The sequence below is a fragment of the Ambystoma mexicanum genome, chromosome 1p (assembly GCF_040938575.1).
Source record: "Ambystoma mexicanum isolate Mex_15411 chromosome 1p, UKY_AmexF1_1, whole genome shotgun sequence".
NCBI lineage: Eukaryota > Metazoa > Chordata > Amphibia > Caudata > Ambystomatidae > Ambystoma > Ambystoma mexicanum.
In genome coordinates this window covers 33,249,990-33,277,418 of record NC_090921.1, presented here as the reverse complement: position 1 = coordinate 33,277,418, position 27,429 = coordinate 33,249,990, and the positions used below count along the sequence as shown (strand labels likewise).

General features: G+C 45.4%; 1 pseudogene; it reads right to left on the bottom strand.

Moving 5' to 3' along the window:
• Window positions 1-667: 667 nt before the first annotated feature.
• Window positions 668-26,052, bottom strand: LOC138565245 (zinc finger protein 436-like; annotated as a pseudogene).
• Between the last annotated feature and the right edge of the window lie 1,377 nt (window positions 26,053-27,429).

Genomic DNA, 27,429 nt, shown 5'->3' with positions numbered 1-27,429 from the left:
CGTGATGGCGGGGGTGGGGGAAATCATGCAAAGAGATTTACATTGTGGATATGCATCTCCCCAGAAGTGATCGCAAGGTGTGGCCAATCCTGCAAAGAGATTTACATTGTGGATGTGCATCTCCCCAGAAGTGATGACGAGGGGTGGCCAATCATGTAAAGAAATTCACATTGTGGATATGCATCTCCACAGAAGTGCTGACAAAGGGTAGCCAATCCTGCGAAGAGATTCACATTGTGGATATGCATCTCCTCAGAAGTGATGACAGGGTGGGCAATCACGCAAAGAGATTTACATTATGGATATGCTTCTCCCTAAAAGTGATGATGAGGGGTGGCCAATCGTACAAAGAGATGTACATTGTGGATAAAATTCTCCCCAGAAGTGATGACGAGGGATGGCCAATGATACAAATAGATTTACATTTTTCCCTACACTACACAGACTCATAAAAGAATAACCTTTCCTAGTCTGGCTGACAGCTCCTACGAGAGAGGGAGGGAAGAGCAAGATTTTCACTGGTTGATAACCATTCACCAAGCAGGTATCAGGGCAAGTACCCGGGCTGTGGATTGCTGCAGTTTCTTGAATATATTAACAACACTCACCCACAGTCTAAATTGCACATAGCATTTATTGATTCAGTTCAGGCATGTATTTACCTCCATAGAGGCCGCACATTGAACAGATTGCTAGAGTAGATGCTGGCTTTGTAGCCCTTATCTGTATAGTGTATGAGGGAGCAACAACCAGGAGGAGAACGGGTATATCAGAAAAAAACACCACAGACTGAGGGGCCAGGCAAGGATGTTCTTAGCACTCATCAAGTTTATGGATTATCAGAGTTCAAACAGAAGGTGGAGGCAGATGCTCCCTCGAGGTGTCAAGTCAATATGTAAATCACCTATCGGACTGAATAGAGGTCCACATTTTCAGGCTCAGTGAAAACTAACAAATCTCTGCTGCTGTATAGTAAAGGTGCTTCTGTCCTCCAACGGCTTCCTGTAGTAAATAATGCATGTGGTGTCAAGCAAATAATCGTGTTTGGTTGTAAATAAGTGGGTGGGAGGAATGCAGAACTTGCTAGAGAGTATTGCAGTGCGGGAAAATGACCTCATGGAATAACCCCTCCAGGTAAAAAAGAAGCTGCAATTGTGCGATTGGAGGAAAACCAGAGACACAATAACTGGATACAAACTGTTTTGATTTTCTGATGTAATTGGATTTGTCCTATTTAAGGAAATCCCTGAACTGAAGGTGGAGATATATTTTTTTTAGGTTTAGGTTAAACCTCCCTTCACCCGGGATTAGCACAATAAGAGCCAACAGTAACAAAGACTCGTGCTCTTGCAGATAATGGGGCGGCAGCACAGCAAAACACTGGAACATCTTGTCATGGTCTGCCCCCATTTGCAACACAAACGCATGATGCATTTCAGAAATGTGTTCTCTCTTTTAGAAATAAGGAAGGCATGGAGCTCTGGGAAATTATTAGGAGCAGTAACCAAATCTCTTTGTGCAGAGCAGCGAAGAACTGTATTTTAGTGTTTATTAGAAAAACAGCATCGTAACATGGAGGTTATTTTATGTTGTGTCTGGAATTTTTTATTCTAAGAGGATTCAATGTGTACAAGGTTTGATTTGTAAACCAATAAAACACAACAAAAAAACAAACACAAAATTGGCAGAATTCTGAGCACGAATATCCTTTGTTAGCGGAATGCACCAGTGGAGTGCTGTTAGCTGTCCCGCTCTCCTTGCCGGATTATTCAGCGTGCTGAAAACAACGTACAGCATTTAACCTGTGGATTGTCATTTCTAAAGGTAAACACAGTATGGAGATGGAAAGGACCTAAAAGACAGAGGGCCTCATTACGACCCTGGCGGAGGACCATGGTGCAATTTGCACCATGGTCCATGGCGCAGAGCTGCCAACTCCGCCATGGGGGTTGGCGGACTCACCGCCCCATTCCGACCTTGGCGGGGCGGTTAGTCCCCAATCCCCATTTACCCTTCCCCATTCCCATTTTTGCCCCATAGGGTATAATGGGAGTGGGGAAGGCGTTAATTACGCCACCGTAGATTACGGTGGCGTAATTAACAAGAGGTCCCGTAGCGCCATGGATTTTTCCGCCCGGAAAATCCGGGCGTAAAAATCACCATGGCGCTACGGAAAGTCGTAATCTGGCGGAGAGGTACGCCATGCATTACGCTGGCATAAACCCCTCTCCGCCAGGGTCGTAATGAGGGCCAGAGAGCGAACTTTTATATAACTAATTGTACCTGTTTTCTATCTTTTGCATTGCTTGATTGAAGCCACGCCCCGATCCGAGGATTCCTTTTGAAAACAGTGGGTGCACGTGCATCTAGATGAATGCACCATCCGAGTGCTGCTAGCTGAGAGTGGGAGCGGGCAGCGCTTGAACTGCTATACAAGGTATTAAAGGGCTTTTCTGTACTCTGGACAATAATAAAAACAGCTTGGTATCTCCCTTGACTCCCCTCCCCCCCTGTTACTGCTGTGCTGGGCACATGTGTGCTCACAATATAAGCAACATTTTGGAAGAGCGTCTCATTAAATAATCTATTCTGGGTCCAAAACTGCACTCACAAAACCTTAAAAGATAAGAAACAAATACCAAGTGTGTCTCTACAAAGCTCCCCTACAACCCCAAATAATGGGATAATAAAAAGAGAGAAACCGGGAAGGAGGGTGTGACCAGAAATTATAAATAAATCATCAATGGACCAACCAAAAATATCCAGTTTCTTGACAATCCCCCAAAAGAGAGACGTGGTTATAGCAGCAGTAACTGAGGAAAGTCTTATTATGCCTAATAACAGATCTATGGTAGACAACAATTCCCTCCTGAATCCATGCCATGATTCTAGGAGGCACTCAATGGCCATTACAGCCGCACCAGGGTCTACTCTAATAGAAAAAAGCAATGAGCACATGGAGAACATCCTTGGATCAAACTTATCTGGAACTCAAGATTTGGAGAAGCTGGCCCAGGAAGAATTTACAGTTGAGAAGGAGAACTGTTCCTGGGATGATGATTTAAAAGGGCCAAACGAAAACATGCTGAATACAGCAAGTAAACTTGGGGCAATGGCAACAACATTAGACATTATAGTTGGCATTAGCTCTAGCCTTATGAAAGAGCAACAAGACTTAAAGAACTAGTGATAAACCTTACTGAGAATATTAAAAGTAAAAATGGAAAATCTAAAGAGGGTATTATGGAAGATGAGGTGTTGTTTGGGGAATGTATGGAACATTTGAGCGAGCTATGTTTAGCGATGGCTGAAGATGATTGTGGAGGTGAGAGAGAAATGGTAATAAGTGAAATTGAAGTGAAGGATGCAAAAAATTATAAATGAGGTCGTTGAAAATTGTTATGCAGGGGCTAGAAATACCTAAACCTCGAAACTATCTACTAAAAATTTATAATCAGGACTTTTCCAGATTTATAATCTTCCTTCGCTTTAATATCCTTCCATTCTACGAGTATGTGGGGGCCTGGTCCTCTGTCCCTTCTGAGGAAAGAGTGTGTCGATTATGCAAAGAAAAGGTGGAAACGATAAGACACATCTTAATAGAGTGTAATTCTCTGCAAGAATGCTATTATAAGAGATATAAGGAACTGGTATGTGACCTTAGAATGATCCATACAGACCAATTTTGGTCATCCATATATATTGCAGAAACATTGATATTTGTGGGAGCCGCCTATTGTATATGGAAGAAAATCACCACCCGTTTGAGAGAATTTAGCTAAAAGGATAACTCCTTTCTCCTATGTCTATACCCCCTTTGACCCTTTCAATCCTTGCTTCCATAAATTAAATTATTATATGATTTTAATGATGTCTAGTAATCACCTCTCTGGGTGATACTTACTTGCCCCTCATCCTCTTATTCCCCCTCTTTTGCTTTACCCCCTTTTTACTCTGAAAATTATAGTTTTAATTAATTTGAGTGGTAAATTCATTTGTACTCGCTGTTTCATACAAAATTCTGTATATATGATTTTAACAAATTTGAATTGACGGTTTGAATGGAATAAAAATGGAGGGTTGGTGTGTGTAGTGATGTATGATATGGATGAAATTATTAATACGGTTGCAATGTAATGATATGCAATGTAATGGAATGTAATGCATTTTCTTTTTTAACATTGGCTAATTTGATACAAAGTGTTTAATGTGTTAATTAACCAATTGTACTTTAAACTAAATAAAAAAAAATCTTTTGATTATTTAGTTGAAGGTGTATATTTATTTCATTTATAAAGCGTGCATACAACCCAAAGGCATTGAGGCGCTGGTCACAGGAACACGTTCATTACATTCAATTTTGGTAAAGTATACAGAATACAGACATGTGAGGACCAGATGCAAGGACAAAGCGAGGCAGACTAATGAAACAGTCGTGTTTTTAGGGCTTTGTGGGAAACCCAGTAGGATTGTTCCGCTCTGAGTGAGGGTGAGAGGGAGTTCCAGTGTTTGACTGTGATGTAGGGGACGCTTGAGCCTCCTGCTTTTGCTCGTTTGACTTTAGGTAGGAGTAGGCGAAGGGCATAGGGTGTCCTGGTCGGTCTAGTAGCCAAACCCCACTCTATTTATGGGGTGAGGTATTGGGGGCAGTGTTGGAGATAGGAAGCTAGTGGGCAGCTCTTCTGGTGGCTGAACTTTGTTCTTGGAATATTAAGTGCTGCTTGCACAGTATTGTTTTGTATGACTTGTAGTGTTTGCAGGTTTCTCGGGGAGGTGCCTGCGAAGAGGACATTACAGTAGTCTAGCATTGAGCCTATGACTGCTCGGGCGATAGTTAGGCAGCTGTCTTTGGAAAGGAAGGGTGTTGAGGCGTTTAGGAATTTGGTGGCGTAGGCTGCTGTAGAAGCAATAGCGTTTACAGAGGCACATGGAGAGGGTGGCATCAAGGTAAACCCCTATCGTCTTTACTGATGATGAGACAGGGACTAGGGTGTTGTCGATGTGCAAGGCTGTGTATTAGCTATCAGGGTTTTTTTTTAAAACTGTTGGGGGTCCAACTAGCAGGATTTCTGTTTTGTCTCTGTTTAGGCACAGGTGGTTTGGCACGGTCTAGGCCTGATTTGTAGAGTTGATGTAGTCTTTGTAGCTACCTGTGAGTGGGAGCAGAATTTGAGTGCTTTTGGCATAGTTGGTGTAGGGTATGCAGAGGGAGTCCAGGATGTCAAAATGAAGATGTTATATAGTGTCAGGGATATGCAAGAGCCTTGGGGGAACCCTTTTGGAATGGGGGGAAGGTGAGGCATGACTACCTTCAAGAAAGGAGGTGATCCAGGCGGTAGCCATGGTGGAGAGGTTGGAAGAGCTGGGTGGCAGAGGGTTTTGTGGTCGACTAGCTCGAACACAGCGGAAAGATCTAAAAGAAAGAGAAGTGTTGATTTTCCCTTTTCTCTGAGCTCATCCAACTGGATTTTTAAGTCCAATAGTGCTGATTCCGGCCCGTGACGACCCCGGACTGCCTGTGCTTGATGAGAAGGAGGCATTTATGAAGGTGGTGATGAGCGGTGCCAAGGATTCTGGGCAGTCCTTGACAATGGTGGCATGACATATATCTCCTTTACACCTGGTGGGTTTTGATGATGGGTAGGACTTCAGGTACTGAGCTCATTTTAAAGTAGAACTGGTGGATCAAGGCGTTAGGGCAGTCAGTGGAGGGGGTAGAGGTTGCGGAATGGGGCAGTGTGCAGAGGTTGACTTGAGTGTTCAAGATTGTTGTGTTCAGAGTGTCCATTTTATCATATGCCCAGATACTAACAGTTTGAAATGTCTCCGGCATCCACGGTTATTCATCATGCCATTTCTGTAACATTACCTTTCATGTTCTTCTTTAAACAGGACACCTTAATTAGTGTTGTCCTTTCTATTGGTAATTCTTGTTAGAGTGATGGCTTTGTTATTATTGTCTAATTTAGCTGTATTCACTGGTGTTCGTATCTCATAGTTGGTACGATGTGTATTTGATGGTGGGGCGGAATTGTATTCCTGAGTGAGTGCATGTTAGGATAATGTCCTGCTCTGAAACCGGCCAAGCATCGGTTCCTTCAGTGAACAGTTTCCAATGCTACAACCTTCGTGACCTAGAACCATTTGCCCTATCTGCTGCTGTGGCGCTGTAAATGAAATCTACAGAGGATAAACACCATAGCAGAGATCAAGGAGTAGATATATGGTTCCCCATCTTCTGTTGCTAGCATGAGCCTTGGGTGCCAGCACTACAGGGAGCTGTCCACTGCAGGTTTCAGTGTGGGTGTTATCACTGCGGGGATGCTATCCATTTAGACAGGCTTATTTTCGTTATAACCACCTTGGAAAAACACAGCTGTGTGCAATCTCTGGTGTCTCCTCAGGGATGAAGTGTGAGAAAAGTGTTTACTGCATTCCTTGCACTCGTAGGTCTCTGCCCTAGAATGTATCTTCTTATGTATTTGCAGGTTTGACATTTGATTAAAATGTTTTCCACAGTCTGTGCACTCGTAGGGCTTCTCCCCAGAATGGATCCTCTGGTGGTTGTGCAGGCTTCCAATCTGAGAGAAGCGTTTATCACACTCTGTACACTGGTATGGTCTCTCCCCTGTGTGGGTTCTCTGATGTGTGATCAGATGGGGCCGCAGAATGAAGCATTTCGTGCACTCCGTGCACTGTTAAGGTCTCTCCCCAGTGTGGGATCTCTGATGCTGACTCGAGTGAAAAGAGAGCAAAGTGCTTACCACATTCGGTGCACTCGTATGGCTTCTCCCCAGAGTGGAGCCTCTGGTGCAGGTACAGACCATACCTTCGGGTAAAGCTTTTGTTGCACTTGGTGCACTTATTCAGTGCCTCGCCCATGTGGGATCGCCTGTGAATGACAAGACTGTATCTGTCAGTGAAGTGCTTAGCACAGGCACTGCAGGTAAACTCATTCTCCTTCGTGTGGGTCTTCAGATGTGTCATGGGTTGGGAGCGTTCTCCATGGCTCTTCTCACAGTACGTGCATTTATGGGGTCCCACGTGACAACTAAGAGGTTTGGGGTATCTGCCTTGAGCTTGAATGCTTTCCCCACATTCTGTATATGTGCAGGGAATTTGGTTTTTTTGTGAGGATGCAGAATTCTTTAGCCCTTTTCCAGACAGGCATTGTACATCTTTTGTAGGTCTTCTCTTCTTCCCCTGGATATCCCATCTTTTAAGCATTATTTTCAGGTCCTTGCTTTTGGTAATGGTCCCATTTTCTGTTAAAAGAAGCAGAAATTCTAGACATTACTCTCTGCCATCACACATGCTAAAGGCTACTGGATGTAGTGAAAAGCCCCATGCATGCCCTCATGCCGCAATAATGCTCTGCAGCACCCGAGTAAAAGAGTCTCTCTTGCTGCCCCTTAGATGAAATGTAGAAATTAACAGAATATTGGAACCTAAGCAGCTCACATGTTTATAATCTAAAATCAATATAAACAAAAGCCTCTATATTACATTTTGGTGTGTTTCTTTTTAATTTCTTACCTGTTTCAATCATAAATGCATTGTGTGATCAAAACTCAAGAGCTAGCTGCTAGTGGTATGTGTGAAGGCTGAGTATAAGAGAGGCTAGTGAGTATGACAAGGTGGTCACATAGTCAAAGTTCCTTAGTTCATATGAGCAGGAGGGTCAGCGTCTGAGACACGTGATGGCCTGATTGGTGCCAGAATGCCCCAAGTGAAGAATTTAGAGCCGTCTGGTGTATTTTGGTCTCATACTAAAGTTATTTCTCATATAGTTAAATTGGTTTATTACACTAATAAAGATCTCAAGCTTGCAACTTGAAATACTTATCTGTGCTATTACCTGACACCGCTCCCTTTATTCTATTAAGCTGGTGGATGTGAATACAGAAAATCATTGTGATAACATTCAAACGTAGCATTTAAAAGTGCTGAAAAAAGAATATCCATCACAGTTAGGTGAAATTCTACGGAGAACATACAGCAAAGGTTCTAAATCAATTGTTATAGAATATTTTCTAAACATTTTTGCGTTTCATAATGCAAAGTAACAGGGACTCCGAGTCCTTCCACACTGCTTTAGACTTTTGTTTTAGTATTGAGTCTGTTCGATAATAAAAACCCTTTTAATATATCCCTTTGTGACAGATTGCTTCTTAAATCTAACAGTAGGTGATATTAAACAGTTAACGTTACTCAATTTATCAACCTTGGAAGGCTGAAGAAAAGCACCTATAATTTGCGTTACACCACTGATTGAGATGGAGGACATTAAACTAGGGATTACAGAGGACAATTCAGCACTGTCCGGATTATCGTGCACATAATCACCATTAAGGCCCAACATACTGCACAGGAACGATGGCCCAATACGAACACAACTAAAATAATTTGCACACCATACCCATCCGATTGTGTCCCTCCAACCTGTACATTGAAAGAAATGTGCAAACCCATTATTAAAATCTGCACACGCTAAGGGGTGTACCTCAATTTTTGACGTCTTTCTATATACATTGCCCAACCTGCTCATAGTATTTCCCTCTGCTTGAGGTTCTTTACAATTTGAATGCCCTACAAGTATGAAAAGCCAAGGAAGAATGAGAGGCCTAGTTGGGAGCTGGATCTGAAAAGTGAGTGGAGGATGAAGGTGACCCGTAATCAAGCTCAGACGGCAATGTTCTCCATCTTGCACTTGCTCAACTCCAACGGCAATGTTCTCCATGGCGATGGTCCCCACCTATCTTGCACTCAGTGAGCTCTGACAGTGATGTTCCACATCTTACACTCGCTGAGTTCCAATGGCGATGTTCCCCATCTTAAACTCTATGTGCTCCGATGGCGATGTTCCCCATCTTGAACTCTGTGTGCTCCGATGGCGATGTTCCCCATCTTGAACTCTGTGTGCTCCGATGGCGATGTTCCCCATCTTGAACTCTGCCTGCTCCGATGGCAATGTTCCCCATCTTGAACTCTACATGCTCCGATGGCAATGTTCCCCATCTTGAACTCTACATGCTCCGATGGCAATGTTCCCCATCTTGAACTCTGCATGCTCCGATGGCAATGTTCCCCATCTTGAACTCTGCGTGCTCAGATGGCAATGTTCCCCATCTTGAACTCTGCGTGCTCAGATGGAAATGTTCCCCATCTTGAACTCTGCGTGCTCAGATGGAAATGTTCCCCATCTTGAACTCTGTGTGCTCCGATGGCAATGTTCCCCATCTTGAACTCTGCGTGCTCCGATGGCAATGTTCCCCATCTTGAACTCTGTGTGCTCCGATGGCAATGTTCCCCATATTGCACTTGCTGAGCTCCGATGGCGATGTACTCCATATTGCACTTGCTGAGCTCCGACGGCGATGTTCCCCATATTGCACTTGCTGAGCTCCGATGGCGATGTACTCCATATTGCACTTGCTGAGCTCCGACGGCGATGTTCCCCATATTGCACTTGCTGAGCTCTGATGGCGATGTACTCCATATTGCACTTGCTGAGCTCCGACGGCGATGTTCCCCATATTGCACTTGCTGAGCTCCGATGGCGATGTACTCCATATTGCACTTGCTGAGCTCCGGCGACGATGTTCTCCATCTTACACCCTATGCATGTATGTGCTGTGTTTTATATAGTGTAAACCTAGCTGTGAAGTAGCAGAGTGCTATACATAAAGGTGATGCAATGATAGCGTACAATTATATCGATACAATAAGGACAAAAAATTAGGGGTACTCTAGTTAGGACATAAAGAGGGGATACAGCCACGGGTTAAGGAGGGGAAGGTGAAATCCTTGATTCATGTATTGGTGCTGTGCTCCCACTGAGGCTCAATTCCTGTGAGTTTCACATCCACTGTACTCCCTTGCTGCACTGGTGTCTCTGTGGTCCTGCATCAGCAAATTACCTCCCTTGCCTTTTTCTGCTCTCAGAAAGGAAGCACAGTATCTTGACTTTGAATTACCTCCCCCAAAGACCCCAAAGGCAGCAACTCATTAAGCACCTCCTCCCATATTCCAACCACCTTCTTGTATTCCAATACTTCGATCGAGTTAAAGAGTGAAGGAGGGAGGAGAAAGGCTCAGCGCCTGTATCGGGCATCACCCAATAAGTATTAGCTAGCTCGAGGGTTGAGAAACTAAATCACAGAACATAGCTTGGCACAAATCCAACTTGCATGAGATGCAACCAATAGAAATAGACAAGTATTCATTCAATCTCTTTCAGATGTGTTATAATGCTCTTCAATACACATTCTCAAATATACAGCGGCAATGTCGCGGAGGGATGCTTTTATGGCACCAGTACTCTCCAGACTAACATCCTCTACCTTGGCCTCCCAAAACACGTACTGAACAGACTATAAAGAGTGAAAAGGCTCATTTTGATACTTCAAAGACAGAACCACATCACGCCAGCCCTCCAAACACTCCACTGGCTCTTGATCAATCGTGGGATACAATTCACAACCATCTGAGCCTTCTTTGCTGGGGCTCAGAATCTGCCATCAAGAAATCCATCTAGTACAATCCGATCAGGGCACTTTCATCCAGTAACGTGGAATTAGTCACAGCGGCAACTATAAATAAACACCACAGACAATCGTCCTTTTTCTCTCAATCAAGCTCTATTCCAAGGTACCTGGCCAAAGAGGAAAACCACTTAGGTTTCTGAGAATCCCTTAATACCCTTAACAAACGCACCAAACCTAAGCCCCCCACACCACTTTCAAGTAACAGACATCCTGATCTGCGAGATATTGACCCACCATGAAGAATGACACACATGGACATACACCTCAGATCTTTTACATCATAAACAAAAACTGTACATGGATCTCAAATTGTCCAGAGCAAAGAATGACCAGAAAAACAAACTGTTAACTAGGGCAAAACTATCACCAACATACCACACACTCGCGCTCAATGCCTCAGGCAAGAAACACAGTAGATCTAACTCAGTCGGGTCGGTCCCCCCGAGTCCCCATTAAATGCAACTGAAACGGGAAGAACTGATGGACAACAGGTTGAAAAACTTGCTATGCCAGACTCACAACTGACTGGAGCACAAACAGATAAGTCTAGCATTGAAACTCCTATGAATTGAGTCCTCACCAATCCCAATCACCGCTACTACACCACTGACCAACTTGTCTCCCTCTCTTACCACCTTACACTACTTATACAGTTGAATCTTTCACACATCAGAGCTCTGCCTACAAAAACTACATTAACGTCTCCTTTGTCCTCATCTTGCTTGATCTCTCCTCTGCCTTTGACACAGTCAACCATGCCATCCTGCTCAACCGTCTCTGTGATGTACTGGGTATCAGCGGTCAGGCCCTGGCGTGCCTGGCTTCTTTCCTCTCTGATCAACCCTCCCAGGTCCAACTTGGGTTCTTCCTTGCCTCTATCTCCAGCTCTACCTGTGGTGTTCCCCAGGGGTCTAACCTCTCTCCCTGGCTGTTCAGCCAATACCTGACACTTCTTGCCCACTGCATTGCCTCTCTCTGCCCCAACTTCCAGTGCTATGGGGATGAAACTCTGTTTATTTTCAGGCTACCTACAGCCACCTCTTCTCCTTCACTCATCTCTGACTCTCTGTCTGCTATCCAGGAGTGGAGTGCCGCCAATGATCTCTGCCTTACTGCCAGTAAGACTGAGATTCTCCTCATCACCACACATGCTCCCTCCTTTCCTGCCACTCTCTGGCCAGCATCTCTTAGCCCTCTTCCCGTTCCCACCTGCAAGGCTAAAAACATTGGGTCATCTTCGACTCCACACTCTCCTTCTCTCCTCACATCTCCGATGTCTCTAAGAGGTCACACTACCAGCTGCACCTCCTCACAGGTATTCTTCCTTTCCTCTCCTTCCCCCAGAAGCTCACTGTCTCCAGAGCTCTGATTCTCTCTAGGCTGGACTATCACAACACCTCTTTCTAAATCAGGCCTGCTTCTACTCTCCACCCTCTCCAACTCATCCAGAACAGGACTGCGAGACTTGTCCTTGGCCTCAAGCCCAGGGATTGTATCTCTCCAGGACTGAAATCTCTGCACTGGCTCCCAGTGGATGCAAGGATTAAGTTCAAACCCCTCTGCATTGTCCACAAGGCCTGCTGGGGCCTGGGTCCTAAATACCTTCAACGCTCTCTTCCTAAATATCTTCCTTCTCGTGCTCTTCGCTCATCCGCCTCCAACTCCCTCAGGGTTAGTTGCTTCTCCAAGCAGCAGGTAGGTGGCAGATCTCTCTTCGGCTGGGGCCTCCCTCTGGAACAGCTTCCCAGAAACTTGGGGAGAACCATCTCCGGTTCCGGGTGCACCTTAAAACCTACCTCTTTGCTTCTGCTTTCTCTCCCCCTCTCCCCTGCTGAATTCCTGGCTGAAACTGCACTGGTTACCTGGACACCCTTCTGATCTTGGGCCCAGGCCCCTCTAGTTGCACACCGGCACTGCCTTTCTTGCAACCCCCACACCTGGGGACTGTTTATCTGTATCCCTACAGTCCCCCTACGAGCACTTATGTCTGCACTTACCTTGCACTTACCACCAGCTGGCCGCTTTCTTTTATTTATCCTATTTATTCTAGTATCCCATGTACTGCACTTTCCCCATCCCCCCTCCCCCACGCACTTTTCCCCTTCCCATGCACATGCGTGATCTGAATGACACCTGGCCTAGTAAGATCGTTGTCTGTCTCCCCTCTGTTCCCCATCCCTTGCGTCGTCGCGCCTTGAAACACTTGTGTATAGGCGCGTTATAAATGACATGTCATATCATATCACTGCGGACCACCACTGCTCACACCTCTAGTTCTATCACACCCAATGCCTATGCCAGCGATGAGCCCAGTTTTGGAGTATATACTTGCAATCGACTGCCCACAGGCTCTACCCTGTGGAGGAAACACACACTCAAGTGTCACTGCAACAAACCACTTGAAGGCAAACCAGAAGTTAGGTCTCAGGTACTCAGGCCTGCATGCGTCAAAACCTCAGGATTTGCATATACCTCTACCTCGTCCCACTAAAATCACAACTGCACACTCACTGCAGACCCAGAGGTAACTAGGCTGCCAAACTGGCAGAGGTGTTCTACACGGGACATCTTTATACTGTGTTACACTTCCAGTGTGTCATGGGAGTCACATGTAGCAGAGAGATGAGGCTCAGGACCCCTCCCACATACAGAGGTAAACAAGCAATGGCTACTGCAACATGAGATGGTAAAGGCTGCCCTTCTGTTATGTAAACAACTGTCTTTCTATGTGAGCTCCACGAAAGTCCCATCCATGCACAGAGCAGGACTGTGCACCAGACGATCACAGATTCCCTTCTGGTCTGTATGTTGCCCTCCCTGTCCAGCACTACAGGCTCTGCTTGATTGCTAGCACTCCCCCCCCCCAATGTCCTGCACATTGTCTGGCCCATTTCACCACTATAGATCCTGCCTTAACTTCAAATCTTAATTACAGCAGCATCAGTTCAGATCTCATTCGGGACAGGAATCCATGTTAAAACAAACCTACCTGTGGTGGCTTTAAACAGAGGCCTCTCTGGGGTTGCATGTCTTCTTGCCAAGCCGTCTATCAAGGCAACCTCATCTGCAGTTGGATTTTCCAATCCCAGTCATAATGAAGGCTCAGCTGGAGCCTGCCCAAAAGAACACCATGGATCAGACTTGTCGCACTGATCTGAACCCGGTCCACAATGAACTGCTGGTTGTAGGGCTTCTTTCTCCTCAGGACACAACGGCTCCAGCTTGAGTCTTTGATTCGGGTCCTTCCCATCAGTAAGTACTGGTTGTGTGCATGGACTCGCCTCTTGGTTCTGTTCATCAGTACACGTTGGCAGTATGACCTGGCTCTGTTGTTGGCAGTGCCAATTGCCAAACACTGGTTGGATGTAATTGGTCTGTTGGCTCTGCCCCTCAGTAATCACTGGTTGTAGGTTCTGGCTTCGTTCACCTTGCCCATCAGTAATTACTGGTTTTATGGTCTCGCTCTGCCATTGACACTGTCCATCAGTAGACACTTGTTGAAGAGACAGGTTCTGCTGCCCTGTATTGTCTGGAAGAGGAGTTAGAGGCAATCCACGTCCATTACATCCTGTGCCTGTTGCCAGACTGACCATATCCACAGACCGTACATGTTTCATCATGTAATCTTGACCCTTTGTTCACCAGATTTGCTTCATAATCTCTGCAACTTTCAGGGGCATGTCCTCCAGAGTATTCTGCAAGTGGTCCATTTTCCCTGCAGGTGCTGCAGCGTAGCTAAGATATCTCTGTTGGGGACATGCACGGTAGGGGACACAGACTCAAAAACCATTGGCAGGTTTTGGGGTGTGCTCTCAGGTATGGCATCAAACATTGACCTTCCCCAGACCTCAGTCCCCAGTCTTTCAGAGTCTTCAGGCCGAAAGAGTAGCTCAGGCCTAGCTCTTATAGTAGGGACGATATAGACGGGGCCATCCGGTGGTGATGCTGGTATGCGCTCAGACGAGCCTGGAACTTTTCTTCTCACCATTTAGATGTTTAGATGTCCAAGTCTCAAGCCTCTGCATAGGAGGAAAGGCACATGTTTAACCAATCTGGACATGGTTCAATGGTCTGTGTACACAAAAGAGGGGACAGGGAGACGTTCGGCACTTTCACACATTAAACACAATCGATAATTGCCCTCAATGCGTCATCACACCACTGGCTGTTTTCTACTCAGACTCACAAAAGGCATGATTGATTATTCATGAAGAGCTGCTCACCTTGTATCCCTAGAAGCGCCCAATAGTACCAGCCCAACACCAGACATTAAGCGACCAGTAAGGCCCAGTGTAGCAGGATCAGAAGTGTAGTAAACTGTGAAGAAAGCAATGAATGGGGAAGATTTAGGCCAATATCCAGAGGGTCCAGAGAATCAAGCAGCCACATTTAGCAGGTGAAGCAAAAGGCAAATGAAATGATGAAACAGTTATTCAAATTACAATGTACAGGATCTCTGCCAGTACCGGGGACAGTAAATCAAACTAAGCCTAGCACTTAAAGGGGCCAGAAGGATCAGCCGACAAAAGAAGCCAACTGTCCTCCTCCACTAAGGGGGGCTCTTTGCCCATCGTCACCCCACAGGGTCAAATCACAATGTGCAGCACTGGGCCAGACTTTCTATGAAGGAACAGCACACTGCAATGATCCTTCCCCCCCCCTAACTGAGCCTGACTTTGGCAGAATGGCACCTCAGAAAGAGGAGCTGTATGTGCCATTGGAAAGTAATAGCCAAGAAAGTTTGCAATGGAACCATAACACAAAGATGGGTAAACATTCAGGAAATAAGAAAAGTGAGATAGAGCGAGAAAGATGAGGGCAGTGTCTCAAAAGCCTGAATTGCTACCTTCCTAGAAATAATAGTCCCATGGAGACAAGGATACCAGAAGCTAGTATGGCCAGTCTTAGCTGTGTACTATATATTCTCTTGTACTCCAAGTCATGATGAACAGACAAACAGACAAAAGGAGTTGCGCAGGTACAGAGTTCTCAGCGTCCGCTGCTGTTTATCCTGAAATGTCTGGGAAGGTCATTCACACGCAACAACCCCACTCAGGTGGGGTTAGTGTTCTTAGAAATGTATCAGGGTGTGGTGGCCTGCATGTGCAGAGACGAAGATAGCGGATACTGTGGTGAGCACGCACATGAAGCAAAACGCACAAGTGCAGATAAGGTAAGACAAAAAGAAAGAATGCAAACAACAGCTCAGCCAAAACAGATCATAGTGTCTTCATTAGTTAGGGACCCTCACGTGGACTCACACAGAAGACAGACAAGTATGTACAGGATTATGCGTTATGTCCCCAACAAAAATATCTAGGCAGGCCTGGCAGATTGACTACAACTACTGGAAACAGCTGCTTGGTAGCCGTTTCCAGTAGTTGTAGTGAATGAAGGATACTCACCGTGGACTTTATCACCAAACGTTCGCCAACGCAAGAGACCCTGGCAAGTTAATGTATCCAGCATTTTATCAAACTGCATCACTTCCAGGAAGAAGTATACCTCATTGTGGACCACAATTCACTGTCCATTTGGGTCAGACTTGGGTTTTCACGGCCAGCAATCTAAAGCCGTTTATCCTCAGAAAAACGGGCAACCAGAAAAAGTTAAGCAAGTCACTGAGCAGTATTTATGTTGCGATCTATCCAAAATCTGTTCATTATCAGTGGCTCAGGAATTAGCAAAACGATGACTAGAATTCACACAAATGCACACAAGCTCAGGGCACACGTGTACAAGGATTACACTGATGGGAAGAGGCCAGCTCCATTCTAATTAGAGGAAGACAGGGTGTGGTTGCCATAGAAACATCACTTTACGAAAATACCATAAAAAACGCACACCCAGTTTTGAGGGACAATTCATAATTCTGATGATCGTGTTCCCATTGGCTGTGAACCCGCAGTTACAAAAACACTGGCCGATTACTCAGTGGAACATGAAACATGTCCGTACTTTAATTCATACTTCCTTTCCTGTGGCTCCGAGTACTGGGATTGAGTGCTTGTGCACAGTATTAGGATTTCATTTGGAAACAATAGTCCAGTTCCGAGGAAGGCCACAGGCCGAAATACATGTCAAGTGTACTGGACACCTGTTATGATCAAATAAGAAACTATGCATGTAAACTGGCGCAGACAGCATGATGGCATCCATGTATACTAGGTCTCATAACCATGTCTAATCCTGCACTGAAGTCGAATTATGCTCCATAGACTGGTGTTTTTCGTCTCATCCATGCATATTCAACAGCTGACACTAGGATCAATAGATTATGCGTCGTGCAGGAATTCATCCTAAACCCAATTTGGTTTGATTGTAATATTCTGTTTTCTTAGATCCATTGGTTCAATTCTACCAGTAAAACTTTAGCGAATATTTTTGCGGGTATATCCAACATAGCAAGCATCCCATAGTTGGATGGATCTTTCCAACATCCCATCTTGTATTTGATGCAGCTCCATTGCCCGACGGCATCCGCCATAGTGCGCGTGATTTTTGTGTTACCTGCCGATCACGGCCATTAAATCCTTAGAGGGAAACCTGTCTACATCCACTGAATATGTAAAGCGGTCGCTATTCATTTTACGCTCAAAATACCATTCAGTTGCTAAACCAACAGATAACTTTAACTTGAATAATTGAAGAAACACTATGGGCCTCATTACACGGAATGCGGTAAACCATGGTGCTATTAGCACCATGGTTGCCGCCGGTACCATACCGGTACCACCATGGAGGAAAGGGGAATTACCACCCCATTCCAAGGTTGGCGGGGCGGTAATTCCCCCTTTATCCATGGCCCTTCCCCACTCCCATTTTTGCCCCATAGGGTTCAATGGGAATGGGGAAGGAGATAATTACGGTACTGCAAATTGCGGTACTGTAATTACCACCAAGGTCCTTTTGCGGGTCCCAACTTTAAAAGGCTGGTCTACACCAGCCGTTAAGGTCGGGTCCCGCAAAGGGACCTCGTAGTAAGGTGGTAAGGGTTTACTGGTACCGGTGCCCTTACCGGTACCGGTAAACCCTTACCACCTACCGTGTAATGAGGCCCTATGTATTTTTTGCAAAACCAATCGCACTCATAGAACTTGTATGAATATTTTTTAGTTATACGCCCTGAGGACGACCTTTTGTTGGGTTGAAACACGTGTTGGCGGCATGACATTTTGTGCTATTCACTTTTATCAACCTGTATGTTGAATGTTATTTAAAACTTATCTGGAATACACAATGTCAACCTGTATGATTGATAATACAGCAAGTCTCTAATGTCAACCTGTATGATTGATAATACAGCAAGTCTCTAATGTCAACCTGTATGATTGATAATACAGCAAGTCTCTAATGTCAACCTGTATGATTGATAATACAGCAAGTCTCTAATGTCAACCTGTATGATTGATAATACAGCAAGTCTCTAATGTCAACCTGTATGATTGATAATACAGCAAGTCTCTAATGTCAACCTGTATGATTGATAATACAGCAAGTCTCTAATGTCAACCTGTATGATTGATAATACAGCAAGTCTCTAATGTCAACCTGTATGATTGATAATACAGCAAGTCTCTAATGTTAACCTGTATGAACAACAATACAGAAGTATACATACTTACCTTGAGTTAAACAGTCTTTTAATTTTTCTATTGAGCTGATTACATACCATGAACCAATTGAATGCATAAATGCATAAAGACAATAGGATGGTAGAGCGCAGCCTGTGAGGTCAGTATGTTCTGTCACTTGTCAAATGTATAGGCGGTAGTGGAAAATCACCTAACTCACCACACGGCTGCAGCCAGCCCCTAAATTTATGTGACGATTAAACTCCACCTTCTTTTTGACGTGCGCATACCCACTTAGGGGACTTTTTTGCTGCCACAAACATTAATACATTATCTGATACAGGTTGGCGCTCACAGGTACTACATTCACTTTACCCTGCAAACTCTACTGGTAATATGTGGCTCTTAATCGAAGTAATAGGGAGTATGCCACACTCAAGGATGTGAACAAAAAGGACGTGTAGTGTTTGCACCCATAGCTTTGGAGAGAGTTTAATCAGACTGTTACAGGTTCCATCAGGCCCAGCAGCACGGGAACTGTGCAGTCTATTAGTAATATGGATTATGTCTACTATTGACGCTCTACATATCCAGGTTTCAAAAGGAATGGATACTTCCATGTCTACCGGTTGCTTTGAGTCCAATGTCGTCATGATGTGCAGACAGCATTCATTCTCAGATACACTATAGATGGGCAATGGCCTTTTGCCCGCCCCTCTAACCACTGTCCATATGCCCATAGTATTTCAATTTTTCGCATGGTTGACAATCTCACTTTTAAGCCGATTCTCTCTTAGCCACCTTCGATAAGCACCTTTTACTTTTCTAATACGCCCACTGATTTCACTGGCTGTGTACATGCCCACGGTAGAGTGTAGGATCTCTGTGATGTTAATCCGCAATAGCTTTTTAGCAGTGTTGATCCTACTGTCATATCGCTGACCTTTTCTTATGTACCGTTCCAACGCTCTTGTGGACTTTTGTAGTTTCTTCTTTGTTGTGTAGTCTCTTTAATACTTGTAGTTAATAACCAAAAATCTGCTTTATGTCATCCTCACCGCTACCACAACTATATGTCGCGATATATATGCAGGAAGAAGCCTTTCAGCTACGTGTCTTGCCTTATCAAAGATGACCACATTCCGTTGTATGCGGTTCATAGATGTATTCAGATACATGTCTCCATTTATGTTGTGCAACTCTGGCGCCCTGACACCCATTTCCACACAGGGGCATATGATCATTTTGTTCGCGCGCGAGACCCGCCCACCATAGCTAGTGCTCCCATTCTGGCGAACACCATCAATGGTGGAGGCAGTTTTGCCGCCCACATGCATGTAAGCTTTCTGTGCGTCGCCTGGGCAACACCCATTCCACCTAGTATGCTGGTATGAGTAAAGCAAGGTAGTCCATGCTTTTCCCTGTCTAATATTGATGGGGGCGGATTCACCCATGTGAGACAATTGCCCCTCACCCGCACCTATCTTAGCATTAAAGTCGCACACTAGCCACAGTGGGACAGGAGGGTCGCTAGCATCAAGAATCCTTGGAACTGTTTTTATGTTTTGTTTGGTGGCTACAGCATTAGGTAAGTGACCGGTTTATAGCTTCTATTATTATACCATTATCTTATAAGCTGTTATAAAAAAAAATCCTGGTTTTAATAGCTATAGAGTTGCTCTCCATATAATAATGGTGCCATTCGTGCATGTCACACCATAAAGTTATTTGACACTCAATTAACTCATGGCTAATTATTGTAATGTCACTTCCCTTTCAAAGTAAGAAAGACTGGTCATGCTTTTTGCAGTCCTCCTTCTGTGAAGTCACTTATGTCGTCAACGCATATGCAAATTTGGATGTCTGCCTATATTTTGTCCCACAAGGCCTGGAGAGAGCTCTAACAGATGAACGTCCTGCATGTCCAACGGTCCTAATGTTTTTTTTGTTGTTGTGATGTGTACGTGTTTAAATGTCATCTACCACTAATGTTACCAAATAAAGTGGACAGGGAATAGGGGGCACAAATGACATTGTGTGGAACCGCGCACACTGCAGGCAGCTTCTAATGCGCTGCCACGCCTAAAGCGTCCTGCAAAGTTGCCCACCCTATACTGAGCCACTCTAAAGGGGTGTGCAAACCACAGTGGGAAGGTGGGCGTCTCTGAAGCCCCCTCTCAGCCTTGTGTGCATTACGTGGGCACCACTGGCTGCTGTAAGAACACGGAGGGCAGTGCCAGCAGCAGCTCTGGACAGCACCCACTGCCGCCTTCACATGTAAGGTGGGCATGTGTTGAGTCAACGATGCCAACCAGAATGGTTACATATGGTTTTATTTACAGGTTGAGCAAACACTCTGACAGCAGGCGTCCTCCTGAGAAGCCCGACCTCTAACTGCCTCCTAAAGCAAATATACACAATTCTATATTCTGGATGGAACTGACAGAGGCTCAGATTCCAGGTGGAACTATATTACATCACAAGTGCATGTTTACATTTGCTGGGTTGCAGTACACAATTTAATATTACCAGACTAATCCCAACACATCTCCCTCCTTTAACACAGAAATCCTAACCCACATAATAATCATTTAATCTGGTAGGTCTGTTCTTGACTCTACTTGTTCTCAGACCAGTGTTGACACAATTATCCTTGTCACCCTTCTCATTCACCACCTTGTCTGCACATGGTCCAAAATCTGGCTCTTCTCCCACTACTCGACTCCTCTCATTACCTTCAACATTATCTTTATTGCATTTGGCTAATCTAGACATTGCCCAGCATTCACCACCCTCCATAATAACAACATTTCCTCTTACTTTTGCAATTTTCTTGGGACCGATAAACTTACTGGTATTACATTTCGGAGATGCTCTGGGATTTTTAACATAAACCCAGTCCCCAACCGACCAAACCATTTCTCTTGTAGCTTTCATGTCATCAAATCGAAGCTTGTACCCACTCTGAGCTTCCTTAACTAAATCCATAATATTCCTCCTGTCAACATTCACACTCCTAGCCAGATCCATCCAACCAGTACATAACTTTGTCCCCGGGTGTCTACCCTTTAAAGATGAAAAAGGAGACACTCCAGTAATGGAATGTGGAGTTGCACAGTAATTCCAGACCATTTCCCTTAAAATTTTCTGCCAATTGAGTCCCGATGCCATAGCCAACTGCAGACCACCCTTTAGAAACCTATTCATCCTTTCAACCAACCCATTCGCCCTGGGTTGATACAACGCTGTCCTGTAATGTCTGATTCCGTACTTATTCAAAAATTCTAACATCCTGTCCGAACAAAACTGGACACCATTGTCTGAGACAAGTTCGGAAGGAAACCCCTCCCTGTAGAACACTTCCTCAAAGAAGTTTATCATTTGGGACGTGGTCGCCTCCCTTATAGCTTTCCATTCAACCCATTTACTATGATAATCCACCAGTACAACTATATACTTAAACTCTTCTCCCAACTCCTGAATGGGTCCCATCAAATCTACTGCTAGCTTCCTCCAAGGCTCAGTGGGAATACCAACAGGTCTTAAAGGCACTTCCCTGACACATTTGGTTTTATCACTTCTCTCACACTCCTTGCATTTCCTCACTACTCTTTCAACTTCACCATCAATACCAGGCCACCAAAACGATAGCCTTATGTGTCTCTTGGTGCCTCCCATACCCAGGTGGCCCTGGTGAGCTATATCCACCAATTTAGCTCTCACAGCAGAGGGAGGTATTATCCTCAATCCTTTTCTAAGTTGAACCCCATTCCCCGACAAGTTCAACTCTTCTTTGATATTATAAAATGCATCAAATTTCTTTTCTATAAGATCCTTCCTGGGCCAACCCATTTTAACCCAGCTCTTGACCTGGCCTAACATCTCATCAAGATTATCCGCGGACATCCACTCCTCTTCACATATGGCATTGTGTACCATTTCACAAATCCCAACTGGAGATTCTGTATTTGTAACATTGCATTCTTCATTAGGAATAGGCATTCTGGACAGGCAGTCAGCAATAACATTGTCCCCACCAGGAACATATACCATCCTAAAATCATACCCCAACAAATCCACCATCCACCGGGATATCCTAGGAGACCCTTTTGTCCAGTCTGTACTGCCCAACAACTGAACCAAAGGCTTGTGATCAGTTTTAACTAGAAAAGATTGACCCCAAAGAAAAAATTTAAAGTGACTCACAGCCCATGAAACAGCCAATGCCTCCCTCTCAACTACGGAATAGTTGTTCTCTGCTCCCCTCAGTGGGCGAGAGGCAAAAGCTATGACATTTTCCACGCTCCCTTCATATTGGAACAAAACAGCTCCCAGCCCCAACATGCTTGCATCTACGGCTAGCACAGTCTTTCTACCAGACACAAACCCCCCTAGAGAGGGAGCCTTAACTATGCCCTCTTTGATTTTCACAAAGGCTTCCTGGCATTGATCCGACCACACATATCTGGATCCTTTCTTTAGCAAATCCCTCAAAGGAGCCGAAATGTGTGCAAATCCCTCCACAAACTTGTGATAATACTCCGCCAACCCCATGGAAGACCGTAGCTGATCCTTATCACGGGGTTGCGGAGCACTCACAATGCTGTCCACCAAGGACTTCCTGGGAGCAATGCCCTTTACAGAAATATTATGCCCCAAATAATCAACCTCTGTCATGGCAATTCTACATTTCTTCCTTTGTACTGTTAGCCCCGCATTTCTAAGTCTCACCAAAACAGCTCTCAATACAGTATCATGTTCACTTATATCCTTGGCAAAAATGAGAATATCATCTTGAAACACGGTCACATTGTTAAGACCCTTGAGAACTGTTTCCATTACCCTCTGGAAAACAGAAGCTGCCGAAGCTAAACCAAAAGGCATACGTTTAAACATAAAAACCCCTTCCGGAGTTATAAAAGCAGTTAGATGTTGGCAATTGTCGGACAATGGCACTTGGTGGTACGCCGACGACAGGTCAATGATAGAAAATACTTTGGGCTCCCCCAGTGTGGACAAGATCTCCGAAATGTTTGGCAATGGATGTCTCTCCACCACAATACTCTTGTTTAGACTGCGTAGATCCACACACAACCTCAAGTTACCATTGGCCTTCGTAACTAACACCACCGGAGACAACCATTCTGTGGCTGCTACCGGTTCAATGATTCCCTTCTCCATCAAACTGTCAAGTTCTTCCTTGAGCTGTGCCCTCATCTTTAAAGGAACTTGACGAACCTTGTGAACCACAGGTTGAGCAACTTTTTTTAACTTAATGTGATGTTCAAAATCTTTAAGTTTGCCAAGAGACTCCGTAAATACCTCAGGAAACTCTTTAGTCCAAGAATCCTCCACCTCGGCAATAGATACAGGAACAGATGCACTAGCTTGCACTATTATTCCCAATTTCTTCTGCTCTTCCCAACCTAGTAATGACGCTCCTTTCTCTGCTACAAGTATCATGGCTTGACAGATTCTCCCTTTGTAACACACTTCTGATGAAATTTGCCCAACAATTTTTATATCTGAGTTGGCATATCCACATACTCTCACTCCAGTGGGATGAACACATGAATCATCTTTTTTGAGTACATTTCTCAAGGTGTCTCTTGATATGATGGACCACGGTGAGCAGGAGTCCACCTTCATCGACAGTTCCACGCCATCAATGTTAAATAGGTCAACAGGGCCATTATCGTTAGCAGCTATTTCTGATACTTGAAAAACATGCTTAGGGGTCACCTCCTGACCTGCTGAATTTTCATGTGTATAATACCCAGTTCTCATGTCCAACTCCCCAGTGTTGTCCACTTTAGATTCCACATAGTTGATCGACCTACTCCTGCAGACAGAAAAATGGCCTGTTCCCTTGCACTTGAAGCATTCTGCATTCCGGGCCGGACATGATGGATAGTTTATTCCATGCCTGACGCTTCCACAACGAGGACACAAGTTCTTTGTATTCCACGCACTTCTCTTTGCCATGGAGTAATTACCCTTCTTCTTTTGCTCTACTACACATACCGATGATTGATCCATACTGGACTTGTCAATTTTTAGCTCCTTTACATACTCGGACGTTTGTTCAACGCTTCTCGCCATTTCGATTGCCTCTTGAAGAACCATGTCTTTCGTCAATAATTTTTCCTGAATCCTAGGGTTGTTTGTGCATCTGACAAGCTGATCCCTGATGAGCGAGTCTGTTAACTGCTCAAACTCACACGTGTAGCTTAATGATCTGAGACATGCAACATAAGATTCCACTGACTCAGATTTTTCTTGGACCCTCTGAAAGAACTTGTGCCTTTCAAAACTGATGTTCTTCTTCGGCTCAAAATGGTCTCGCAATTGTTTCAGAGCAAAAGCGTACTCATCCATATCACCATCTCCTAAATTCCTATTCCTTGGAAGGCCATCATATATCCTGCGCCCTTCAGTGCCTACATTGTGGAGAAGCAATGCCTTCTTCCTTGCTGCAGGATACCTGTCTCCACCCATGGCCACTAAATAATTTTCAAAAATGTCCTTCCACCTATCCCATGGTATGGTGGGACGACCTGGCTCATTGACAAACGGCAATGGAGGTGGTATGGAGGACATGTTGCACGGTGGAAATGCCAGATATAACTCTGGAGTTGTTTTATTACTTGCTGTTTGCTTTGGCTAATGTTCAAAATATGCAGAATGTCACTTGGGAGACCGGCGTGTGCAGTTACTTTAATAATTGCTATTTGCTTTGGCTAATGTCCAAAATATGCAGAATGTCACTTTAGGAATGTCACTCTCTGCTCACGAGAAGGCTTCCGCTCACGAGCCGCTCCTCCTGAAGCCCAGCTGGCGCTTTGATGTGAGCGAGGCCGCCGCGAGTCACGCCACACCCTCGCTCTCTGCTCGCGAGCAGGCTTCCGCTCGCGAGCCGCTCCTCCTGAAGCCCAGCTGATTCACGCTCGCGTTCTATGTGCGAGCAGGGCTCGCGCTCTCTCGCCGTTGAATGCCGGCGGCGCTGCTACTCTGTATTCACTTTTAAGTGAATTCTCTAACGCAGCGCTTGTGTAAACAGGCTTAACCAATCCTAACCTGTTCTTGACGCTCCGTCTGGGTCCCTTCTGCGGCCTCTTCTCCTCCGGCGGCAACTCCAATATCACGCCTGCTGTCAGACCGCCGGAGCAGGCACTTAACCGGGGTCACGTTGAGGCCAAAGTCCTCGTCGCCAATGTTGAGTCAACGATGCCAACCAGAATGGTTACATATGGTTTTATTTACAGGTTGAGCAAACACTCTGACAGCAGGCGTCCTCCTGAGAAGCCCGACCTCTAACTGCCTCCTAAAGCAAATATACACAATTCTATATTCTGGATGGAACTGACAGAGGCTCAGATTCCAGGTGGAACTATATTACATCACAAGTGCATGTTTACATTTGCTGGGTTGCAGTACACAATTTAATATTACCAGACTAATCCCAACAGCATGCAAGGAATAAACATGCTTAAAATGTCAGGGTGAGGTCAGCGCCTCCAGCAGCGCAAGCCCAGGGTGCGGTGAATGCTGTGAGAGGGCAGCAGGGGAGGGGGGGCACTGCTGCCCGCGGCCTCTCCCCCCAACTCCGTGTGAATGCGGGGGCAGGGGGGAGGCAGCAGCTGCGGCGCAGGGAAGCGGGGGATTTGGGGGGGGCGGAGGCGGCGCCTTAACTCACTTCTGAAACAATCGGAAAGGTTCCAGGGCCGAGCACCCACCAATTGGGGGAAACGGCTGCAGTGACTTCCTGCTTCCGGTCAGTGGAGGCAGCGGCAGCACAGGGTTAAAGGGGCAGGAACTTCCGGCCGGGCGCCGATCATCACGCCGTCCTGTGCAGTGACTTCCTACTTCCGGTCAGTGGAGGCAGTGGCAGCACATGGCTAAGGGGGTGGGAACTTCCGGCCGGGCGCTGACCATCACGCCGTCCCATGCAGTGACTTCCTACTTCCGGTCAGTGGAGGCAGCGCCAGCACATGGCTAAGGGGGCGGGAACTTCCGCCGGGCGCCGACCTTCACGCGCTGCCATCCAGTGACTTCCTGCTTCCGGTCAGTGGAGGCAGCGACAGCACAGTGTTAAAGTGGCGGCAACTTCCGGACGGACGCCGATCTTCACGCGCTCGGTCGCTTCCGGTGATGATGGAAGGCTCTGCTTCAGCAGCAGGTCGTCTCTACGCAGCCCCTCCCCTCCCCCAGGGACCTCGCACACACTACCCCGGAGCCCCCTGTGCACATGCCTCTCACGGTATCACTGCACAACACAGTGTTATGGGCTCACATTTCAAACGTTTACACTGGCCGTTAAATAACCATGGTATTTATCGGGCATCTCCATTGCTCCTGCTCTTCCTCGTCACATCACGTACTTGTTTGTTTGTTTATTATTCATTATGCGCATCATACCCTGTGGTAACAGGGTGCAATAGTTACAGGTATATGCGAAGCTTGGTTGCACATAGGTATATACAGATTACATACAAGTAGAGATTATACACGTGCATATACAGATAAGGTGTTTTTCAGGCATGGTATACATCATGAGAAAACGCAGGCAATTTCCAAAGGGTATATACAAGCTAACGTCAGTCTGCTGCAGAGATACTGTCATAGCAGTGAGCGTGTTAGGTAATATGGTAGTTACCAAGGCGGAGGCCATTCACTTGACCGATGGTAGTTATGAATGCTGGATGTTGGATTTCAACCATTGATGGTATTGGATCTCAATTTGTGATAAGTTTGGTCTGTTCTTAAACTGGGGGGCAGAGTATTCCAGAGTTTGGCCACTTTTACCAGGAAGCTGCTACCTCCAATAGTGTATAATTTATAATTTGGTATGGAGAGTCGATCTCTGTTGGCGAGTCTTACAGGTCTTGTGGAAGACTGCTTATGAAATCTTTCAGCCAAGTAAATAGGTGCAGCATTTTGAGAGATTTGTGAGTTAGCGATAGAGTTTTTAAGAGGACTTTATCGCATATTGGGAGCCAATTATTCTGACGACAGGTTTCTGAAATGTGGTCTCTTCTGGATATGCATAAGGCCGCTCTAAGAGCATTATTTTGAAGAATTTGGATTCTTTTGATGGTGGCTTTGGACAATCCTAAGTAAAGGGCATTGCAGTAGTCTAGGCCTGATAGGATGAGGGCTCTGGCCAAGGTAATGCAACTGCTGTCCGAGAGGAATGGCTTGCCAGTGCGTATCAATTTACACATGTAGGCTGTAGATGATGCTAGGGAATTGACCTGTTTAGTAAATGACAGGTTCGAGTCAAGGTAAAAGCCAAGTGTTTTCACCTC